This window comes from Rhinoderma darwinii, chromosome 3 (genome assembly GCF_050947455.1).
Source record: "Rhinoderma darwinii isolate aRhiDar2 chromosome 3, aRhiDar2.hap1, whole genome shotgun sequence".
In the NCBI taxonomy this organism is placed as follows: Eukaryota; Metazoa; Chordata; class Amphibia; order Anura; family Rhinodermatidae; genus Rhinoderma; species Rhinoderma darwinii.
In genome coordinates this window covers 350,554,480-350,578,129 of record NC_134689.1, presented here as the reverse complement: position 1 = coordinate 350,578,129, position 23,650 = coordinate 350,554,480, and the positions used below count along the sequence as shown (strand labels likewise).

The following is a 23,650-nucleotide window of genomic DNA, read 5'->3' as shown; positions in this document are numbered from 1 at the left end:
CCCTCCAGCAGCACTGCAGGCAATATGAAGATGTACGTTGCAGTTCCGCTGCTGATATTGACTGATGGCGCTGGGACATGGCAACAGGACCCCTAGCTATAGGTATGCAGCCCAGGGTCTGGCAAAAAAGGAAAAGGGCTTCCAAAGTAGACAACTTCTTCATTTCATATCCTTAGTGTACATCAGGGTTAAAAGTGCTGGACATTACATTTTAGAGAGAGCATTAACCGCAATTCCCAAATATATTCACAAAATAGTCACACTGCAAGCAAAAATAGAGGTGAACAGACCATTATATAAACCATTTCTCATGTTTTTTGCGAGTTCGGCTCTGCAGATTTCATTTTGGCCCTACATTTAGAGTATGTTCACACGGCTTATTTTCGGGCCAAAAACGGCTTAAAAATCGGAAGCAGAACGCCTCCAAATATCTGGCCATTGATTGCAATGGGAAAACGACGTTTTGCTCCGACGGGCCGTTTTTTTTACGCGGCCGTTTTGGAAAAACGGCCGTGAAAAAAGTGCATGTCACTTCTTCAGCCGTTTTTGGAGCCTTTTTTCATCGAGTCCGATGAAAAACCGCTCCAAAAAACGGCCGTAAAAAATGCGAATTGCTAAAAAAAAACAACTGAAAATCAGGAGCTGTTTTCCCTTGAAAACCGCTCCGTATTTTCAGAAGTTTTTATTTTGTGTGTGTACATCGTGAAGGCTCTTGACGTCCACAGAAAACATGTTCGTAGGGCTATATTAGCCGGACTGAGGACAAGTGTGCTTTTGGCCTCTGTCCAGCTGGTTTACGTTGGTATACGGTTTTATTTTGGAGGATGGAAAAGTGTTGTAGACTGCGTCTCCATCCACAGGGATCCCACAAAACACGTTTACCACTCTGTGTACATATATATATATATATATATATTTATTTATTTATTTTTTAAACATGGGAGTCCACGGGTGACATATGCCACAGATGTACATTTAACGTATATGTCATGGACTTTTCAATAACATTTCAGGATATATATGTTAAACGGATGCCATTATAGTCTATGGGCGATGTTTGGGTTAAATGAATGAATAATAGTAAAATCCATAGACTATAATAATATCAGTTTATATACATATACGTCCTGACTTAAACGCACACTATGGTGATGGATACCACCGTTAGGCCGGATTCACACGAGCGTGTGCGTTTTGCACGCGCAAAGAACGCTGTGTTTTACGCGCGCAAAAGGTCCATAACAGCTCCGTGTGTCATCACCATATGGTGCGCGGCTGCGTGATTTTCGCACAGCCGCCATCATTATGACACTCTATGTTTGTAAACAGAAAAGCACATGGTGCTTTTCTGGTTTCATTCATACTTTTTACAGCTGTTGCGCGAATCACGCGCGTCACACGGAAGTGCTTCCGTGTGCTGCGCGTGATTTTCACACACCCATTGACTTCAATGGGTGCGTGATGCGCGAAAAACGCACAAATATAGGACATGTCGTGAGTTTTACGCAGCGGACTCACGCTGCGTGAAAATCACGGACTGTCTGAGCGGCCCCATTGACTAACATAGGTCCGCTCGAGGCACGTGAAAATCACGCGCGTTGCACGGACGTATTATACGTTCGCCTGAATAAGCCTTTAAGGTATCAGTGACCGCCTACATTTTACGTATATGTTGGGAGCTTTTCCTAGCCTATAAATTAAAACGTTGGCCAAAAGATGTGCACAGAGTCTTACGATCAGCAGATGGTATGTCGCAGGAAATGGATATCCTGTAAAGACAATTCCCTAATATTTGATGTAAATCGGAGATACTACTTATTGCGGTCCTCCAGTTAAAATACTTGCCAAGTTTTATTATTTATTGCTGTTGCCTATATAGGGGAAACGTATTCCGTAGCGCTGTATGGAGGTTGTCATCATTCACTGGCCCAAGTGGGGCTCCCAATGCGTGTGGGAGGAAACAGAGTACTTGAATCTAACACACAAACACGGGGAGAGCATACAAACTTCATGCAGATGTTGTCTTTGGTCAGATTTGAATCCAGGACTCCAGCACTGGAAGGCTTCATAAAAAACGCCTGTGGGAACTGAAATGCCGTTTTTCCCATTAAAATCAATGGGCAGATGTTTTGAGGCGTTCAGCCCCTATATTTTCAGACGTTTTTACGGGCATTTACGACCTGAAAAACAGCTAAAAATAAGCCGTGTGAACATACCCTCAGACGACAGTGGTAACCGCTGAGCCAACCATGCTGCTCATCTTTCTACCTGTGTCCTGCATATCTTCTACGCTGCAATGTTAAACAGGTTGAATGTATTTCACTATATGCTTTAATATTGCAATGGGTTCTGACTGCAAAACCTCTTAATATACTGAAGTTGTGCTTGTTATCACACTACAGCAGTAGATCCGCACCCAGGGTAGAATAGAAATGACCACTAGGAGGCAGTACAGTGCTGTTGTTCAGATCACTGGCCTGTCCTTACATAAACCCTTGCAGATACTGCATTACTATATGTATTGTACCTGCTTTATGTACTCCAGCAATTTCCTGTCTGGCGTAAATAGCCCTATATGCAAAAATATGACCCTCTACGTCAGGGGTCAGCAACCTTTGCCACCCCAGCTGTTGTAAAACTACAATTTCCAGCATGCCCTGACATCCTTTGGCTGGAATAATAAAGCCTTTGACTGTCAGTGCATGCTGGGAGTTGTAGTTTTACAATGGTTTCTGACCCCTGCTCCACATCATACCAAAATCTAGTTGTCGTTATGTTAGTCTGTCAGGGCTCTACACAATGAAAATGACTACAAATCTCAATACCATTTTGTTGAGGATAGGCCTCATTCATACGGCAATATTTTGCATCAGCATTTGCCAGCCAAAACTAGGAATGAAAAGATGCACACGACCGTAGTGTTTTTCTGGTCCGCAAATTCCCAGACCATGGTCCGTATTTTGCGGATGAAATGTCATCTGTAGTGCATCCGTGTTATCCACAAAATGCGGATCATATAAAAAAAAGTGCAAGGAAAACAATGATGCTGATTTCCTGTCGTCGCTTAGCAACACTTCCGCAAATTACGTATGTCACACAGAGGTGTATCTGCAGTTTCCACGGGCCCCTTGACTTCTTGTCCGTAGCGAATTTGCGCGCCGTTCTAAGACATGTCCTGAGTTTCTACGGCTCATATTTGCGGTCCTGGAAGGAACCGTGAAAACCACGGTCGTGTGCATGGTGCCATAGCAATGAATGCGTCTGCAATTCTCCCGCAGATTTGCGGGTGAATTACGGCCACAAAAACACGTTCGTGTGCATGAGGCCTTACACCTCTTTTGTCAGGGGCCCCCCAAGCTACGAGCTTGGGGGACACATGGTCACATGAACCCCAAAAATATGTGTTGACAGTTATTTTATATGGTTTTGTGTTGTGTATTTATCTTCCCCTTTCCCTTCTTTTTTCCATATGTATTAGAATGGTACTTACCATACTGATGTCTCCTATGTAAGCTGTACAGGTGGTACGAGCAGGTTCCAGAGGTTTCTATCTCCAGGCAGATGTTTCCTGGAGATCAGCTGATTGGACGAAGGTCAGCTGTGCCTTGGCACGAGCAGGTTCCAGAGATTTCTATCTCTAGACAGATTTTCCTAAGGACAGCTGATTGGCCATTGGAATTCCTAAATGGCGGGAATCCAAACTATAAATGACCGTGTTTATTTGTGGTCAAGCAGTCGTCTGGAAGCACGGACAGTCGCCGACCCACCCTCCCTATTATGTGTATTTCCTTCCTGTGGCGATGTTTATTAGAGGGGTTTTGTCGCCCAGCTAATGCTGGGCGGACTTGGTCTTTTATTAATTAAAAGCTGGAATTTTATTGGTGATTTTAATTTATGGTTATTTATATATTTTAATTATTATTTATTTGATTACCCTTAATAAACATCGTGGCCATTATTATCCAAAAATTCTGTGTTGTGTGTTTATTTTGGTTTATTATTTTGTGGGTTGTGTGCTACCATGTGTTTTGGAGCCACTCCAGGTTTTGGCTTACAAATACTGATGCAGAATACTGACCGAAATATTGCCGTGTGAAATTGCGTTTGTTTTTTTTAAATGCCCAGCATGCTCTATCAGATATATAGAGAAATTGATCAACTAAGGCCTAATTCCGTGTGTGTCGGCCGCATTTCCTGGACCAAACACAGTGCAGGGAGCCGGGCTCCTAGTATCATAGTTATCTATGACACTAGGTGTCCCTGCCTCGCTGCCGGACAACTGTCCCGTACTGTAATCATGTTTTCAGTATGGGACAGTAGTTCCGCGGAGAGGCAGGGACTCCTAGCGTCGTACATAACTATGATGCTAGGAGCCCGGCTCCCTGCACTGTGTTCGGTCCGGGAAATGCGGCCGACACACGGACCGTATATCACGGACTGAACACGCTCGTCTGAATTAGGCCTAAAGGCCAGTATAAAATGAGTAAAGCAAAGTATTTGCAAAATGTCATAACATAAGATGTAGATTTTAACAAAAAATTAGGTTTGAAGATGGAGTTACGCTCTTATTTTTTCATTGGTCTTGTATAAAAGTAGTTGAGAAGCTGTACATGCAGAACTTTGAACTGTATGTGTATCATTTGGATTTCTGTATTAAAACATCGCTATTTTATGTGATATATCTGTAATTTATTCACTGAATCAGTAAGAGATGATTACAGCTTTTATAGCTTTTTCTGTGACCCTATTTGAGATTAGTCACCGTTTTAAATACTACTACCTTATCCTGAAGTACAACACCTGCTATAGGTTAGCTACGCAGTTTTTTTTATAAGTTATGCCCCTTGAAAAAGGCCACTCCCACTTTTACCAGGACCCACTCACAGTTTCATCCCATGAGGGGCTCTCCAGGTTAACATCTCTGCACACAATTTTATTTGGGCCACATACATACTGGAATTCAGTAACCGGCCAAATCAGCAGTGCTTTCAGGGGAATTAGTACAAAGAACCAGTGGCGTAACTATAGGGATCGCACCGGTCGAAATTGCGACCGGGCCCCGAAGCTAGGGGGGCCTGCAGCCACCCGCAGCACATCAATGAAAAGTTACTATAGTAACTGGGGCCCATGTAATAAACAACACGGGCCCCCGTTACCATGGTAATTGACAGTACTTACATTCCTCCTTCTGGAGCTCAGCGCATGACGTCACAACGCTATGCTCTGCGTACAACATCCCGACCCTGGGTGAAGTCATGACCTGCCTAGGTAGAGTCGTGTGTTAACCTTAACCATACTATCCCCCACCCCCATTTAGTAACGACACATGACACCGAGGTTGGATGTGAAATGGCCACAGCAGCCGTTTATTAATTTCACAGTTTTATAAAAACAATTTAAATCCGAAACATTCGGATAACTAGTTAGGAATCCACCAGAGAATTCCTCCTAATAATTCACATGACCCAACATGGGTCAGAATCATAAATAACCATTAAACGTTAACATTAACCCGAGCAGAGGAAGTCCTTGAAGCCCCTTCAGATGTTCCTTTCAAGAACACACCGAATTAGCCATCTGCAAACCACTAATTACCTCCAGCCGTAAACCAGCTCGGAAGCACCGTTCACCTCTGCAGATGGCTCCACCCACTAGAAGTCCACTTCAAGGGGATAACACCCGTTGAAGCCCTCAAGTGATATACCGACCACTAGAAGTCCACTTCAAAGGGATAACACCCGATGAAGCCTTCAAGTGACATACCTTCTACCAGAAGACCACTTCAAAGGGATAACACCCGATGAAGTCTTCAACCATGTACCTTTTTTGGGGGACGCATACCCCCGATGCGACCCCCCCACCATTTTGTACTGACTGGCCTCAAGGACTCCCCCCGCCAGCTGCCATGACAACAGAACCTACTCCGGAAAAAAGAAAAACATGTTAAATAAACACACAAAATAAAACACAACGCTCATATACGGACGTACAGAAGACCTAAGGAGTAACAAAACAAGGGTGGGAGGGTGGGAGCTTTGCTTCTTGTGTACTACTCCTCCCGCTGCTTCCGGCTCAATGCCGAGAAACAGCGGGAAGCGCAGTAACGGCCCCCCCGTCCCCCCTAGCTCCTCCCCGTCCCTCCTTCAGCTTCTTCACCTTTCCCTCACCTCTTAACATTAACCCTTTCCCTACCAGGACGGTCATGTCGGCTTCCCTCAAGCCTGCAGCTGCGTCCAGCCTCTTCTTGACCTGCCTAGGTAGAGTCGTGTGTTAACCTTAACCATACTATCCCCCACCCCCATTTAGTAACGACACATGACACCGAGGTTGGATGTGAAATGGCCACAGCAGCCGTTTATTAATTTCACAGTTTTATAAAAACAATTTAAATCCGAAACATTCGGATAACTAGTTAGGAATCCACCAGAGAATTCCTCCTAATAATTCACATGACCCAACATGGGTCAGAATCATAAATAACCATTAAACATTAACATTAACCCGAGCAGAGGAAGTCCTTGAAGCCCCTTCAGATGTTCCTTTCAAGAACACACCGAATTAGCCATCTGCAAACCACTAATTACCTCCAGCCGTAAACCAGCTCGGAAGCACCGTTCACCTCTGCAGATGGCTCCACCCACTAGAAGTCCACTTCAAGGGGATAACACCCGTTGAAGCCCTCAAGTGATATACCGACCACTAGAAGTCCACTTCAAAGGGATAACACCCGATGAAGCCTTCAAGTGACATACCTTCTACCAGAAGACCACTTCAAAGGGATAACACCCGATGAAGTCTTCAACCATGTACCTTTTTTGGGGGACGCATACCCCCGATGCGACCCCCCCACCATTTTGTACTGACTGGCCTCAAGGACTCCCCCCGCCACCGCGAAACAGGCCTTGACCACCTTAAGCCTGTGAGTTCCTCCACACCACCACCGCCCTTTCTATGCCTTCTGCTATAGCCAAGCTCCAAATATCAATGCCAACCTCGGTCAGATGAACCCCGTCACTCCTCCAGAAATTCCCCAATCCTGACTCCAAATCCCTATGCCTCACGCAAATGCCCCCGTTCTTTGCCACAAAACGGGACACCGCCCGGTTAACTTTTATCCGAGCCTTATTGACTCTCTCCACCGATCTAGCTAACCGCCAATGCTTCCTTGGGACTATGTCCGACCACACTACCACCAACTTGGGATAAGATACCCACAAACACAACAAATCATGTTTGATATCCTGCACCAACTCACGAAAAGGGCGGACTCCTAAGTCATTCCCACCCACGTGCAACACTAAAACCTCCGGAACCCTATCAAGCCGCACATATGTCTGGAATTCCGCCAACACCCTGTTCCACGACATACCTCTAAACCCCAGCCAATGCACAACCGCATCCTGTCGCGGAATGCGCAACTGGCGACCATCCGGGCGGACGTCCGCCCTCAAAGCCCCCCAGTGCACGTACGAATGACCCATCAACCACACCAGACAAGGAGGCGAATCTGAAACGGAAAACACAGTTAGGCACCACCATATACATTTGCAAGCATAAACAACAAAATTACAACATATGGGGGCGGACATAGGACTTAAACCTTTTAGACTCCCAACGACCAATACGCCTCACCCCCTCATCATCCAACCCCCAGCGCCCTGCTTCCGTTGCTGCGCCAATCCGGAAGGAATGAGATGAATATGAGCCTGCCGCAACCCCAACCGCCGTCAAACATTTTTTAAAAACAGCTCCAAACTGAAACCTGGACAAGAACGACCCATCCACATGACATAACAAAGGCAAATCTGGAGACCCCCTGTTTTTTGTAAAACCACGCATGCACTCTACTGGGCACATGACCGACCCCGGGAGAGCGAACAAAACTATCAGTTTTCCCTTCCCTAATTGGTCAGTTTTTGATCTACGCAACCATACCTCCAACCGATCTGCAAAAAGGCTCACCTCCCCAGATCTCAGCCCCCCTGCCTGTTTAGTACTTGGCGACACCAACTCACCTATTCTAAATGCTCCGAAGAACGCCAACGAGAAAGCCAACCGAAACAAATCCATTTCCTCTGAAGAACGACATACCGATGCCAATGAACCACCCAACAAGCCCAGCAAAGCAAACGACACCGGCCTTCTACTATCCGCCTCCACCCTACCTCTGCGCAACCCCTTCAAAGCCTGCGATACCAGAAATTCCTTCGATACATCCCGCAAGCCCCGCAACTTAAGCCCAAACGCCACCGCGGATATAAACCGGTTCACCTTCGCTACTGAAAACCCCGCCTCCCAGGCATCCCCTAACCAATACAAAAGTGCCACCAACCTGTCTCTATCCGTATTGACATCACCCAACTCTCTTACCCACTCCTCCCACTGCCTCCAACAAGCAGCATAAGCCCTCCACGTCGTGCCCGCCAAAGACCTTTGTAACAGCTGCTCTACGGGACCGATACCAGATCCCATAGATGATCCGGACACGCCAAACCAATACGTTCCGCTCCCGGAGCCAATTGCCGAAACCGGTCCCACTGCGAGCGAGAAAGAGCATCAGCAACACAATTCCGTACACCCGGGACATGCACCGCCACCACCCACGCGTTCAGCGACAAACACACCAACACTAAATGTCGCAACAATTGAACTACCGGAGGAGAGGACGCCGTGATGTTATTAATGGCAAGCACCACACCCATGTTGTCGCAGTAAAAACGGACCTTCTTATCCCTGAGCCTGTCCCCCCAAATGGTAGCCGCCACCACGATGGGAAACAGCTCGAGCAGGGCCAGATTCCGCGTCAATCCACTGGACACCCAGCTAGCCGGCCATTGACCTGCGCACCACGGACCTCCCCCGTAAGCTCCAAAGCCACCCGCCCCAGCCGCATCCGTGAAAATATTCAGATCACTCGTATCCTGCGCTGGGGCCATCCATAGCGAGCGACCATTGTACTGTCCCAAGAAGTCATCCCAAACCTGAAGATCAGCTCGGTGCTCCTCCTTGAGCCTCACAAAATGATGCGGCGCCCGCACTCCCGCCGTTGCCGCCGCCAACCTTCTACCAAACACCCTCCCCATCGGCATAATCCGGCAGGCGAAATTCAACTTCCCCAGCAGCGACTGAAGCTCCCTCAACGACATTTTCTTCCTTCTACAAGCCCGTCGCACCTCCAGCCTCAAAGCACCTAGCTTATCCGCCGGGAGCCGACACTCCATTGCCACCGAGTCAATTTCGATTCCCAAGAAACAAATCGTCGCTACCGGGCCCTCCGTTTTTTCCGGCGCCAAAGGGATCCCAAAATCCCTCGCCACCTTCTGCAGGGCATGAAGCAAGTTACCGCAAACCGGCGAACCCCCCGGGCCAACGCACAAAAAATCATCTAAGTAATGGATCAACGAATCGCCCCCGGATACTCCCCTCGTTACCCACTCCACGAAGCTACTAAACGCCTCGAAGTATGCACAAGAAAGAGAACACCCCATCGGAAGGCACCGATCCACGTAAAAGGCCCCATTCCAAAAACAGCCCAACAGCCGTTGGCTTTCTGGATGCACCGGCAACAACCTGAACGCCGCCTCGATGTCGGTTTTTGCTAGCAGCGCCCCCGGACCCGCAGCCCGCACTAACCCCACCGCCTTATCGAATGAGGTATAAACTACGGAACACAACTCGTGATCAATCCCGTCGTTTACCGACGAACCTTTGGGATACGATAAATGTTGAATCAAACGAAACTTTCCGGGCTCGCGTTTAGGGACAATACCCAAAGGGGACACAACTAAATCTTTCACCGGCGACTCCACAAATGGCCCCGACATGCGCCCCAACGAAACTTCTTTTAACAACTTTTCCGACACGACTTCCGCATGCACGTAAGCCGATTTTAAATTTCTCCGCGTAACCGGAACCTCATAAGGAGGCGGAGGAATAACAAAACCAACACTAAACCCTTCATAAAGCAACTTAGCCGCCGCCCTATCCGGATACTCATTTAGATAAGGGGCCATCCTTTCCACCCTCACCGGCGACACCCCCTTGACCAGCCCCGTGCTGGTTCCCGGACCTCTTTTTACGCAGACATTTTGCCGCCCCGTGTGATGCACCATTACACTCGGAGCACACGTGCTTGAACTTGCACGTGGCCCCGAACTTACACTGGCCTTCATTGAATTGCCAGCAAAACCCCGCCTTTCCCCCGCCGCTTGGTCCACTCTGACTAGTCTGGCCTCCCTGGCCACCGCTCCCGGGAAAGGGCTGCCTAACCGGAACCGTAACCCGTAACCAGAGAGCAATATCCTTCTGGTCCCACCGAATCGCCGGCCGAACCGCCTTCCGCTGACGGAATTGCTCATCATATCGCAGCCACGCCTGACCCCCATACGCCCTATGAGCCTCCCCAATAGCATCAAAATAACAAAATAACGCCGAACAATTTTCCGGCGCCTTTTCCCCTATCACACTAGCCAATATGGCGAACGCCTGCGACCAATTAACGAACGTCTGCGGGATAAGCCTATACCGCCGCCGTTCCTCCTCGTCCTTTTTACTCTCATCCCGCTTGCTCTTATCCAAATTGAATTTAGCCAGCGGCAAGAGAGAAAAAATTTCAACATATTCATCTTTCCAGATCCGATCACGCACCTCCTGCTTTAAATGCGCCCCCAACGGACCCTCAAAACAAACATACACCTCCCCCCGAGCACGATCGTCCATGCGCACTCGATCGCCGTCCTTCTGTGCCTCAGACTGCACCGACACCGCGACCGCCTCTCTAACCGCCACCACAGGACGCGCCTGCAACGATCCCACTTCCCTGGAGCCTTCCCAAACTACCGCAGGGGACACTTCCGTTACTACCGGCGCCGCGGCCCTATCCAGGCGCCCCACCAGCTCCCGTAAGCAACCCACTAAATCTGCCAAACCCGCTCCGTCGCGTCCGCCCGCGCCACTACCGGCCCCCGATGCTATGCTAGCAGCCCCCCCGCCGACACCCGACATAAAAATCGCTGGATAAGACAATAAAGGAGTTATACACTCACCGGGCTGCACAGGCGCTGTGTTCCCGTCAGCCGGACCATCCTGACCTCGACGATAGACGTCCAGTTCACCTTCCTCCAGTTCTTCTCTCGCCGACGACTGTCCCTCCCAACGACCTCTTCGGAAAGGGGATGAGGACGCGCTGACCGATGGGCCGGCAACCTGCCGCCCGACCGCCGGGACCCAGACTTCCGACCGGACCTGTTGCCTCGACGTCGCTGCAGATCTAGTCGTCCGTCTAGACGATCCTGACGAAGCCTGCCCCCTGGCCGGAACATCACCATGCGGGGCGGCCGTACCTTGCTCTTGACATCTTCCATCTGATGGGGGAGGGGTGACAGGGAGCCCGGCCTGCGACTCCCTGCTTACCGCCGGACCCCGTCGCGGCCTGGGATTCCTGCCAGGACGCAGGGCCTGGGAAGGGGCGGTCCTCCCAGCTGCCTGGCCTGCAGCGTCCGGGATCGGGCTCCCTCTGCGACGCCGTGTCCGCGGGACTACCTCCGGACTCAGGCGCTCTGGAGGTCGGGACCGCCGAGAGGGACGGGTCGACACAGCCTGCATCGCCGTCACCCCTGCTACCGCTCTCTGCCTGCCCAGCGCAGGAGCGGTTGTTGCCGACTCCCCCCCCGCCGCCATAGCCATGCTCGTAGGGGGGCCGGGGGAGGGGAGCCTGTCCCTTACAACAGACCCCGAACGCCGTGCCCGACGTGGCGAAACGGCGTCCGGGATCCGCGTTAATGCAGCCACGGTCTCCTCCAGCCATCCGGGACCGTGGTGCACAGCAGCGGCACGCAGCCGCTCTAAAATCAGGGCCTCTGCCATACTAAAAAGCCGGGCAACGGGGAGCTTTGCTTCTTGTGTACTACTCCTCCCGCTGCTTCCGGCTCAATGCCGAGAAACAGCGGGAAGCGCAGTAACGGCCCCCCCGTCCCCCCTAGCTCCTCCCCGTCCCTCCTTCAGCTTCTTCACCTTTCCCTCACCTCTTAACATTAACCCTTTCCCTACCAGGACGGTCATGTCGGCTTCCCTCAAGCCTGCAGCTGCGTCCAGCCTCTTCTGGACCTCCGCTGAGGCCAAAGAGGAGGGCAAGTTTAATACCAACGTCTGCTGGAGCTGATAGGTCAGGGTCCGACTCCCGGGACCCCTGCTATCAGCAGTTTTGAAGGGGTGCAGCACTCGTACGAGCGCTACTTCTTCATTCCGGTCACTTTCTCACACTGTGAATCGCCGACATGCAAGTAAGGAAAACAAAGGGGAAGTAGAGTTCGTACAAGCGCTGCTCCCACTTCAAGACACCTGATTGTTGGGGGTACTGTATAAGATTACTGTCTGCCGGACCCTGTAACTAAGCCTACCTTAGGCTTAGATACAGGGTCCAACAAACAGTATCACACATGCACATGGGCCCTGTATCTAAGCCTACCATATTTGTTCGGCTGTATTTACATCACCATTGCCCTTCCATTGAGGGGTTCCGTTGGAGGTTTCTGTTGAGTAACCCCTCAACGGAATGGCAAACTGAAACCGCAGCTTCCGTTTCCCTCACCACTGATCTCCATGGTGATGGAAACATTGCTAAAGGTTTCCGTTTGTCCCCGTTGTGACAGGGTTCCGTTGTTCTTCACGCAACCAATAGCGCAGTCGACTGTGCTATTGATTCTGTAAAAAAAACGGAACCCTGTCACAACGGGGACAAACGGAAACCTTTAGCAACGTTTCCATCACCATGGAGATCAGTAGTGAGGGAAACGGAAGCTGCGGTTTCAGTTTGCCGTTCCGTTGAGGGGTTACTTGACGGAAACCTCAGACGGAAGGGTAGCGGTGATGTGAACAGGCCCTTAACGTTTTTTTTTTGTGTTTGTGTTTTTTTAAGGGTTTGGTCGTTGGATTCGAGGACTACTTCGATGACTGCTTTTTTTTTAATCATCAATAAAATGGTTAATGAGGGTTGTGTGTTTTTTTTTTATTTCAATAAACCTATTTTTTATATGTCTTTGTACTTTTTTAAAACTTTATTTCTACTGCCTTATTAATAGCTGCTGGCTGATTGACAGCGTCCATTACTAAGGCGGGGCTTAGTGTTAGCCGGTGCAGAGGCTAGCACCATTATTAACCTGGTACCAACCGCCACCAGGGGCCGGTACGATCCAGTACCCAAACATCTGTAGTGATGGTCGGTCACTGGGTGGCCGCAGGCTGGTATTATTAGGCTGGGAAAGGCCAGAGCTGTACCTGGCTTGTAATATAAAATGGGGGGAACCCCACGTCATTTAAAAAAATAATAATAATTGGAAAGAACATTGTGGGGTTCCCCCATATTTATAACCAGCCAGATACAACACAGCAGCAGCCTAGCATTACCAGGGTGGGAAGGGACACTGTTTTTGGGCTTTCCCAGCCAAATAAAACCAGCTGGCGGCCGCTCCAGTGCCCAACCATCACTACAGATGGTCGGGTACTGGATCATACCCGGCTCTTCTCGGTACCCCTGGTGGCGATGGGTACCGGGGTAATAATGGGGGTCAGTTATAGCCTCTTCATGTCTAACATTAAGCTCCGCCTTAATAATGGACGTTGTCAATCAGCCAGCAACTATTACTAAGGTGGTAATAATAAAGTTTAGAAAAATACAAAAAGACATAGAAAAAATATTTTATTGAAATAAAAATCCAACACATCCCTCGTTATCCACTTTATTGAGAATAAAAAAACGCCGTTATCGAAGTAGTCCTCGAATCCAACGTAGTCCAACAACCGAACTTGTAAAAAAACACAGACAAAAATAATTAGTAACACAAAAAAAAGGAAAACAATTATTATTCTTACCTTTCCTGGGTCCAGCGCTGGAGCCGCAATGTCAGCGAGCTGAGCCCTATATCTAATCCTATCATATGTGATACTGTCTGCTGGGCCCTATATCTTATCCTATCATGGGTGATACTGTATGCGGAGCCACTGTATCTAATCTTATCATGTGTGATACTGTCTGCTGAGCCACTGTATCTAATCCTATCCATAGCTATAGGGTCATAATGCTATAAACATGCTGTCTCCTATATACACATATACATGCATGCACACACTTTTTTTTGGGGGGGGGGGGTATATGTATTGAGGCTATTTCCCCTTGGTGATTATAAAAAATGTTTAAATTGACTTTTATTAAAAATTTTGCTTTCTATGTAGCCTCTATACATAGATGCTGTGTTGTTCTCTATGAGTCGGTTCCTTCAGTTGAGCGGGTCCTGTGCGTCTGTCTAACACACAGGACCACTATAATATCGATCACATCTAAGCACACAATACCCCCATAATATCGATCACATCTAAGTTCATGAACTTAGATGTGATCGCTATTATGGTGGTCCTGTATGTTAGACACACACAGGACCTGTTCTCAGCCAATCTGTCAGTTCAGCTAAACTTGTAAGAGTGGGTAAACCGGATTTTTGGTGGTTGTTCAGGAAACTACGCAGAGACACAGGCCGGTACGTAGCGTTGCGGTAGCCATGGCAACAACCTCTAATGCTGGGAGCCATGATTCATGTGCTCCTGTGCCAGAAGACAAGGAATTCTCGTGATGCAGAGACGTGTGGGCGGCAAGGAGGACTAGAAGTGTCGGCACGAGAAGAGAGAAGGGCGCGAAAAGAGGAGGAAGCGGAGTAGATGCAGCGTGGTGGAGGAGTGGAGTTGCAAGGCAATAGGACGGCAGTGAGAAGGAGGAAGAGTTTGGTGCCCCAGGACCACAGCTCAGTGGTGATTAGAGGCCGATAAGGAGGCAGTGAGCAATATCGGAGGACCGGACCAGAGTGGAAGATACCAACCACAGCAGTTACAGGTACTGGGCACTGCCCAGCATAACACCCTGATAGGGAACCAGAGGGCTACAGAGTCTGTACCAGTCCTGCAGTCAGGGGCCCGCTGAAGATAGTGCCGTCCCACGCCACATTTGCACAGCACCCTTAGTATACACGTTTTAGGAGAAAGACACGAAATAACCTGTATATTGGGCCAAGTACAGACTTACTACCTCACTTCTATTGCCATTACCTGTGTCCCTGCTTTTACCCAAGAGTGCATGCCTTCTGTAGTCACCACCCTGTAAGGAATACTTATATATGTACGCTGTTGTGACTAGGAGCAGACAGAAGGAACGGTCAGGTTGACAAAATCTTTATGGACTATTAACAGAACATTGAACGAGCAGTACTTGTCAACCTTGACTGTTTAGTTGCGTCCTAGGCGTGTCCAACACTTGGGCTGCCGACTGAGGAAGAGAGAGGGCTGGTCACGAAAGATAGCGTGGACCCGTGGCGGTGCCAGTAGGTATGGGTAGTCCACTGATTCCCACGACGCAACCCCTGGGGGCGAGAGTGTGACTCTTACCTGAGGGTATGACACTAGTGGGTAGCTCCCACCGTGACTGACAGCGGTGTGTCGCTGCAGAGCTTGGCAATGTGGGGATCAGGTACGACCTCCCTCAGGGGGACCTGCAGCAGGCTCGACGTCCCCAAACTCAGTGTCCCTGTCTGCTCCGCAGAAGCGAATATCCTGTTTCGATTGCCTTATAGTAAAAAGTTGAACCAAGAAGTTGTGTCTCCTCTCTTGTAATTCGAAGAATGGTCACCTACCTTACAAACTGACGGAATCATGTCCTGGTGAACTATACATTGTCTATGCATATAGGGATGAGTAGAAGCTGCATCACAAAAACTAAGCAACATTTTTAATAAAAGTCAATTTAAAAAATATGTTTTAAATCACCAAAAACATTGAGGTTTTTTTCATTTTTATTTTTTAAAATCCTTTGTGCCATGCATGGCATTTTTTAAAAGTGTAGGAAAAAGTGGCCATAGAATACGGTTTGTTCGGGAATTAGACACATTTATGAAATGCAACTTTTTTTCAGTCACATCTCCACTACACACTGGACATTGTATAGAAAAAGTGTAAATCTCTGTTTGCTGTCAGTAGAACAATTCTTTACAGTCGAGGGCTAAAAACCTGTCCTGACATAGCCCAACAGTAAGGGCAAAGCCCCACGTGGCGGAATTGCTCTGGAATTCCGCTGCGGACACTCCGCAGCGTTAATCCGCAGCGGACCCGTTTCTCCATTGCCTTACACTTCTTTTTAATAGGCTTCGTTTAGACGAGGTGGAAAATTCCGCTGCGGAGCATAGGCTGCGGTGCGGAATTTGGTGTCCGCAGCATACAATGGATGTTGCGAACGTGTGGCGGACTGGTTGCGGACTCATTGCGGAAGTTTTCCATTGACTTCAATGGAGATTCTAAATTCCGCAATGAAGTCCGCAGATGTCATGTACATGTTATGTGCGGATGCGTATTGGTTTTTTAACATGACATTTCTTCATTCTGGCTGGACCTATGTATTTCTAGGTCTACAGCCAGACTGAGGAAGTCAATGGGGCTCCCGGAATTACGGGTGACTACGTGTGTGCACCCATTATTACGGGTGACTACGTGTGTGCATCCATAATTACGGGTGACTACGTGTGTGCACCCATAATTACGGGTGACTACGTGTATGTGCATCCGTAATTATGGGAGCGTTGCTAGGCGACGTCAGTAAATAGTCACTGTCCAGGGTGCTGAAAGAGTTAAGTGATCGGCAGTAAGTGTTTCAGCACCCTGGACAGTGACTACCGATCACAATATACATCAACCTGTAAAAAAAAAATAGAAGTTCATACTTACCGAGAACTCCCTGCTTCTTCCTCCAGTCCGGCTTCCCAGGAGGACGTTTCAGTCTAAGTGACGGCAGCAGCCAATCACAGGCTGCAGCGGTCACATGGACTGCCGCGTCATCCAGGGAGGTCGGGCTGGATGCCGAAAGAGGGACGCGTCACCAAGACAACGGCCGGTAAGTATGAAATTCTTTTACTTTCACTAGGGAAAGTGCTGTCCCTTCTCTCTATCCTGCACTGATAGAGAGAAGGGAAGTACTTTCACCTCAATACGCAGCGGCTAGTCTGCATCAATTTACTGCACATTTTGGGCAGATCCGCCACAGAATCTGCAACGCAGATTCTGTGCGGCATTGATGCGGACAGTTGCGGAAGAAAACCGCCACGTGGGGCCATGCCCTAAAAGTCTGTCACGATGTATCAATGTAGGCAACATTTTTTAACCTGGAGTACTGGGTAGGATAGCACTTTGTGCTGCTGTTGTATTTAGCTCCCATAGGTTTGTCAACCCTAGAGTAATACATTTTAACAAAGCATTAACTGCACCCTCTTAGGCTGTATTCACATCACCGTTCCTTTCCGCTGAGGGGTTCCGACTGAGGTTTCCGTCGGGTTAACTCCTCAGCGGACTGCGCTATCGATTCCGTCAAAGCAACGGAATCCTGTCACAACGGTGACAAAAAGAAACCTTTAGCAATGTTTCCGTCACCATTGATATCAATGGTGAGGGAAACGGAAGCTTAGGTTTCCGTTTGCCTTTCCGTTGAGGAGTTAACCCGACAGAAACCTCCGATGGAACCCCCCCCCTCAGCGGAAGGGCAACGGTGATGTGAACTGGCCCTTATAGAGGGAGTGATACATTTTATATACGTTTACAAAATTGGAGATTTATCAAAAATGGTTCAAAGGAAAAGTGGGGCAGCTGCCCTTAGCAGCCAATCAGCTTCCAATTCTTATTTATCAGCAGCAAATGAAAGCTGCAACCTAATTGGTTGCTAAGGAATAAGCTTACCTTTTCTTTTTTTTTCCAATTAACTTTTCTTTTTTTCTGCACCCTATGCACCCCCTATAGTTTTACCCATCGTAATCTGGAGTCTGAGGGTTCCACAAAGATCCCTCTGCTACATATGAGTAGACCAGTTAGGAATGACATGTTGAACTTACATATGTTTCATTGGGGCCCAACACCATCACATTTTGCCTCTCCCTTTTTCATCAGTGGCTCAGATTGCTTCTCTGTCCTTTCCTTATACTTTATACTACAGTTCTTCTTTGCAACTGGATTTGCTACGTAACATACTATTCACAAAGTTAAAAACAAAGTAAAATGTCTCAATTTCAATGTTGTTCACAAATCTATTAGAATTGTTTCATAAATGACATTCATATTATAGAAAACAAAAGCCAAAAGAATCACCATTCAGGTAGTGATTAATAAATTCACTAAAAAATTGTTACACAGTTTTAGGGGTTATCTTGAAGCCCATACTATTTTTCGATCTCCCAAGAAAGTAAGGTCTGCAGAATGTTAGACACATACAGAAGAATGCGTTTTATTAAAATAGTAAAACGTTATTAATCCAGAATATCAAACATGAACAAATTCTGTTTTAGGGATATTTAGGTTCCCTAGACAACATGATTGGCCCTGATTGGTTCCTTTGAGTAACAAGGCCACCATTTAGATATAAGAGACTCTTAGGGTATGTTCACACGGCCTATTTACGGACGTAAATCGGGCGTTTTTGCCCCGAATTACGCCCGAAAATAGTGCCTCAATAGCGCTGACAAACATCTGCCCATTGAAAGCAATGGGCAGACGTTTGTCTGTTCACACGAGGCGTATATTTACGCGCCGCTGTCAAATGACGGCGCGTACATAGACGCCCGCGTAGAAGAAGTGACCTGTCACTTCTTTGGCCGTAATTGGAGCCGCTATTCATTGACTCCAATGAATAGCAGCGCTAATTACGGCCGTAATTGACGCGGCGTTCAAGCGCCTGCACATGCCGGTACGGCTGAAATTACGGGGATGTTTTCAGGCTGAAACATCCCCGTAATTTCAGCCGTTACGGACCCCCGCCGTGTGAACATACCCTTACAAACATGGCACGAAAAACATATCCTATTTGAAATAGCTGTTAAATAAACAAAAACTCTAAGGCCAATTTTTACACGTGCATAATACCGGCACATTTGTATTACGTCCACAAATTGGGGTGCAGAAATGCGCAAGTATTACACTCGTGTGAAACTGGCCTATAATAGTCATTGGCTTAATCCTTGAATATCTGTTAATGGAGTTAAGTGTATATAATTATGGCTAAAATTACATGGTACATATAGCGCTGTGGTGGACACAATTTCACCAAAGATTGTCATGGTTGGCGACCGCGGTCATATGTTGTCAGCCACTGATGCTGCAACAGGTGAAACGCAGCAGAATTAGTACTAGGAGTATAACAAAAACCTTATTGCTTTTCTATTGAGACAGCATTTAAAGGGGTTGTATGGTTTTTACAAACCATTTAAGTTAGAAGGTACCTGGTAAGTAAGCTGATCACAAGTGTTCCCGTTGTTGGGAATACCAGTGATCAGCTGTATTATGTGAGGGAACACAGCAGCAAGTGTTCACTTTCCCTGCAGCCCCACCACAGGAGACATAAAGAATTGCATTGTACCCATTGAAATAGGCAGTCGTGTAATGCACAGATGTGCTAGGTCCTCCAGAGAGTTACATAGTTTGTACGGTTGAAAAAAGACACATGTCCATCAAGTTCAACCAAGGGATGAGAAAGGGGAAGTAAAAAAATTCTATACATAGGAGCTAATATTTGAACTCTTTGTAATTGATTGTGGTCTCCCTCTGTTCGCATTAAGGGATTCTAAGTTGTTTTTGAAAATGGGCTTTCTAAACCAGACAATCCCTTCAAGGGTTTTTTTTTTTTCTTTTTAAATGTATTAGAATCTCGGGAAACCAATGTAAGAATATGATATTAGGCTGCTGTTAATTCCACTATGCTGTGTACGAATGAGATACAGACCACTGACAGAAATCAAATGTCCCCAAGCTGCCAGGCTATATCATAAACTAGAAGGATATCTGATAAAATTATTATGTATTCATGCTAGTGATTTGAAACACATTGGGTCTCATCTATCAAAACTAACATAAAAACTGGTCTTGTTGCGTATGGCAACCAATCAAAGCTCAGCTTGTATTTCTGAAACCGTTCTGGAGAAATTAAAGCTGCACTGTGACTGGTTGCTATGAACAACAAGGCCAGCTATTCTGTTCATTTTGATAAATGAGGCCTAGTTTGTCTTTTGCCATGTTGTTATTTTATTTGTTCACATCAATTTTTATTCTAATTTCATGTATATGCCCTGTACTATTTTATAACCGTTACAATGTATGTGTTTAGTTCAGAGTGTAAATATATCCATGAATATTGTGCTAATATTTTAAGATTATTAAGATTTTTAGTTTAGGATTTTTTTTTCAAAAGTATCTATTTATTCTTCTGTATTCACTATTCGTTATAAAACTTGTAGTCCCCCGGCTACCAGCTGAACATTAAGGACTGCTGCTAGCAACTACTGTGATCACATCTTATTGCTCTTATTTATAGCTTGCTTTTGTGATTGCCCTTAGTGGTCAAAATACTTGTAGCATTTATTTTTTTGGGCCAAATTCCACCATTTTTAGGTCGAATTTAGATGACCGTGGTATACGTCCGTGAGAAGGCCTTAGGGTATGTTCACATGCACTATTTACGGACGTAATTCAGGCGTTTTACGCCTGGAATTACGGCCAAAAATACTGCTTGAAAGCGTCGGCAAACATCTGCCCATTCATTTGAATGGGTTTTACGATGTACTGTGCAGACGGTCATTTTTTTTTACGCGCCGCTGTCAAAAGATGGCGCGTAAAAAAGATGCCCGCGTCAAAGAAGTGCATGTCACTTCTTGGGACGTAGTTGGATCCGTTTTCCATTGACTCCATAGAAAAACAGCTCCAATTCCGTCCGTAATGGACGCTGCGAAAAACGCCTGCACATGCCATTACGTCTGAAATTCAGGAGCTGTTTTCACCTGAAAACAGCTCTGTAATTTCAGCCGTAACGGACGTGCACGTGTGAACATACCCTTAAAGTGATTTGCCAACAATCTTAAAGTCTATGTCCACCTTTGCAACCATTTTTTTTTATTTCTCCAATACATCTAGATTTAGTAGATTAGCAAGAAGTAGGGGACAGATGGACAGGAGTATGACTGTAGGATCAGTCTAAGGCCGGATTTACACGAGCGTGTGCGTTTTGCGCGCACAAAAAACACGGCGTTTTGCGCGCGCAAAAGGTACTTAACAGCTCCGTGTGTTAGCCGCGTATGATGCGTGATTTTCACGCAGCCGCCACCATTATGACACTCTGTTTGTATGTTTGTAAACAGAAAAGCACGTGGTGCTTTTCTGTTTTCATTCATACTTTTAACTGCTGTTGCGCGAATCACGCGCGTCACACGGAAGTGCTTCCGCGTGCTGCATGTGATTTTCACGCACCTATTGACTTCAATGGGTGCGTGATGCACGAACAACGCACAAATATCGGAGATGTCATGAGTTTTACGCAACGGACACACGCTGCGTGAAACTCACGGACAGTCAGCACAACCCCAGAGACTAACGCGCGTTGCACGGACGTATATCACGTTCGTCTAAATAAGCCCTAAGAGGGTCGTTTATAGCATGTTACCATGAAGACACATAGGTCTGAATAGGAGCTATAGACACAATACAGTAGATTTTTAATCAAAACTATTTGCAAAGTTGCTTCATTGTTATATTTTAGAAGCATTGGCGCAAAGTCTATGAAAACCGATTGTTAGGAGAAAAAAAAACACTACAGTTTTTTGTCCAATTACATTTTTCCCACTAGATAAAGGGTGCAAGTTGTGTCTGATAGTTGCTTTTATACCCCTTGTTCCATAGAATAACATGCATATTCGTCCAAGGTCAATGTGTGTGTTTATATAATTTAACATAGTAGTTGTCTGCAAAAAGATTTTTCAGGCGAAATTAACTTTTCCATGTTTGATCGAGGGTTGTTGTAATGCCCACGGTTGCTGATTGCCGGCATCCCCTACCTACCGGCAGCCGCGAGACTGCATCTCTCCACTGCTTCTGCTAGGGTAGCGCGTGCTCGTTCCCGGTCTTAAGGGACCAGTGCGGCACAAGTAAAATTGTCTCTGCCCAACCCCAACTCACCCTGGACATTAAAAAGGACTCTGACACTTCCTCCTTGCCTGAGCACATTTGTGTCAAGTGTCCGTGTCAAGCCAAGTGTCTGCTAAGTCAAGTGTCTCCCAAGACTTCTAGCCAGGTACTCTTGTCCCATAGACTATCTTTGACTCCTGTTAGGCCATTAGCTACTCCGCTACGGTGGAGCGACACAGTGGGTCCACATACCCCAGAGTCGTGACAGTTGTAATGATTATAAGCAACACAGAGACAATCTGGATGCATGCGTTAAAACACACTGCAAATGATGACCTAGAACAGGGCTCAGCAACCTATGACACAGCTGTCACGCGGGGCATATTTGCCTGGCACGCTGAGTCGTAAGTTCAGCAAGTGCTCCCCAGCCTAAACCAAAGCTCCTTGGTTTGATTAATAAGAATTTTAGTGAGCGCCGACGTCATTGGTTTCTTCAGGGCCAGTGGTCGCACAGCGTTTGCGTGAGATTTTACTATAGAAACCCGTGACGTCTGCACATTCTAGTGCCATCAATCAAGCCAAGGGGCGGCGTTTGACCAAGATGAAGGCGCCAATCCTATGTACGCAGTGCAATTTTTCTATGAACAGCGACTGCAGCCCCTAATACAACATGTCCACGTATCCTTCATAAGCCACATAAGCCATGGAAGGAACAATATCTGTGTGAGCAGGTCGTCGTCTCACACATGAATTCCATCCTCAACCCCTCATGAAGCAGGCTTACTGCAGAGCACTGTGAGGCCGAAGCTCAGCTCAGTCACCTTGTATGCACCACAGGGATCATCTATGCAAAGAAAGTCAATTACTGAAACGTAAGTTTGATTAATTGATTAAATGGTTTATGTCACATACATAGTAACAGTGTGTGTTATATGACTTTCTTGTTACATGAGTTGTGCAGCAAAAAAGATGAGGGAATGGCGGCGCTCCTCCGAGACTATATAAAAGAGGTGGAAAAATTTATGTTGCCGGCTGCCACCCACTGCAGTCCCTCGGTACTAATTCCTTGGTGCCTGGGACAAGATATATATAGGAAAGCAAAAAAAAAATTGCAGTCTAAAGACGGGCATCGGCACCAGGCTCAAGAGGATAAGGAACAGTCAGGTAAGTACTTACCTGACTCTGTTCCTTATCCTCTTGAGCCTAGCGCCGATGCCCGTCTTTAGACTGCAATTTCTTTCTTACCTTCCTATATATTTCTTGTTACATGGCACACTAAGTACTTTTTCTTTGATTTATTTATTTTTTACATTTTTAAATCGGCACGCTGTACAAAAAAGGTTGACCCCTGAGCTAGAAAAAAATGTGACGACTATACAGTATAACAGGGGCGGTTTAGCAGTACCTTGCACTTATTTACCAGGGACATGATACTTACACACTGGGATCATCTGCACATTTTAGGTAAATTATGTCAAAGGGCTATTCCCATCTTACAATATTATGGCATATTTGCTAGGATATGCCATAGGGTCCGCCCTCTGCAACCCTCACCAGTCCTAGTCCCTTTAGCCTTTTCCCTGCACAGCTGTGCAGAGAACTGCAGCACTGCTCCATTCAAGTAAATCCTGCACAGCGGAAGGGCAGGATTGCCTCTGAAAAGCTGTGAAGGAGCCGCAAAGATTAA

At 47.0% G+C, this 23,650-nt stretch overlaps 1 long non-coding RNA gene across 1 annotated transcript; it reads right to left on the bottom strand.

Moving 5' to 3' along the window:
• Positions 1-18,276: 18,276 nt before the first annotated feature.
• LOC142749917 (uncharacterized) lies at positions 18,277-23,147 on the bottom strand. The gene is made up of 2 exons (XR_012882505.1): positions 21,350-23,147; positions 18,277-21,309 (listed from the first exon to the last, which is right to left on the bottom strand). It is a non-coding gene; the product is annotated as an uncharacterized LOC142749917 (long non-coding RNA).
• Positions 23,148-23,650: the final 503 nt, after the last annotated feature.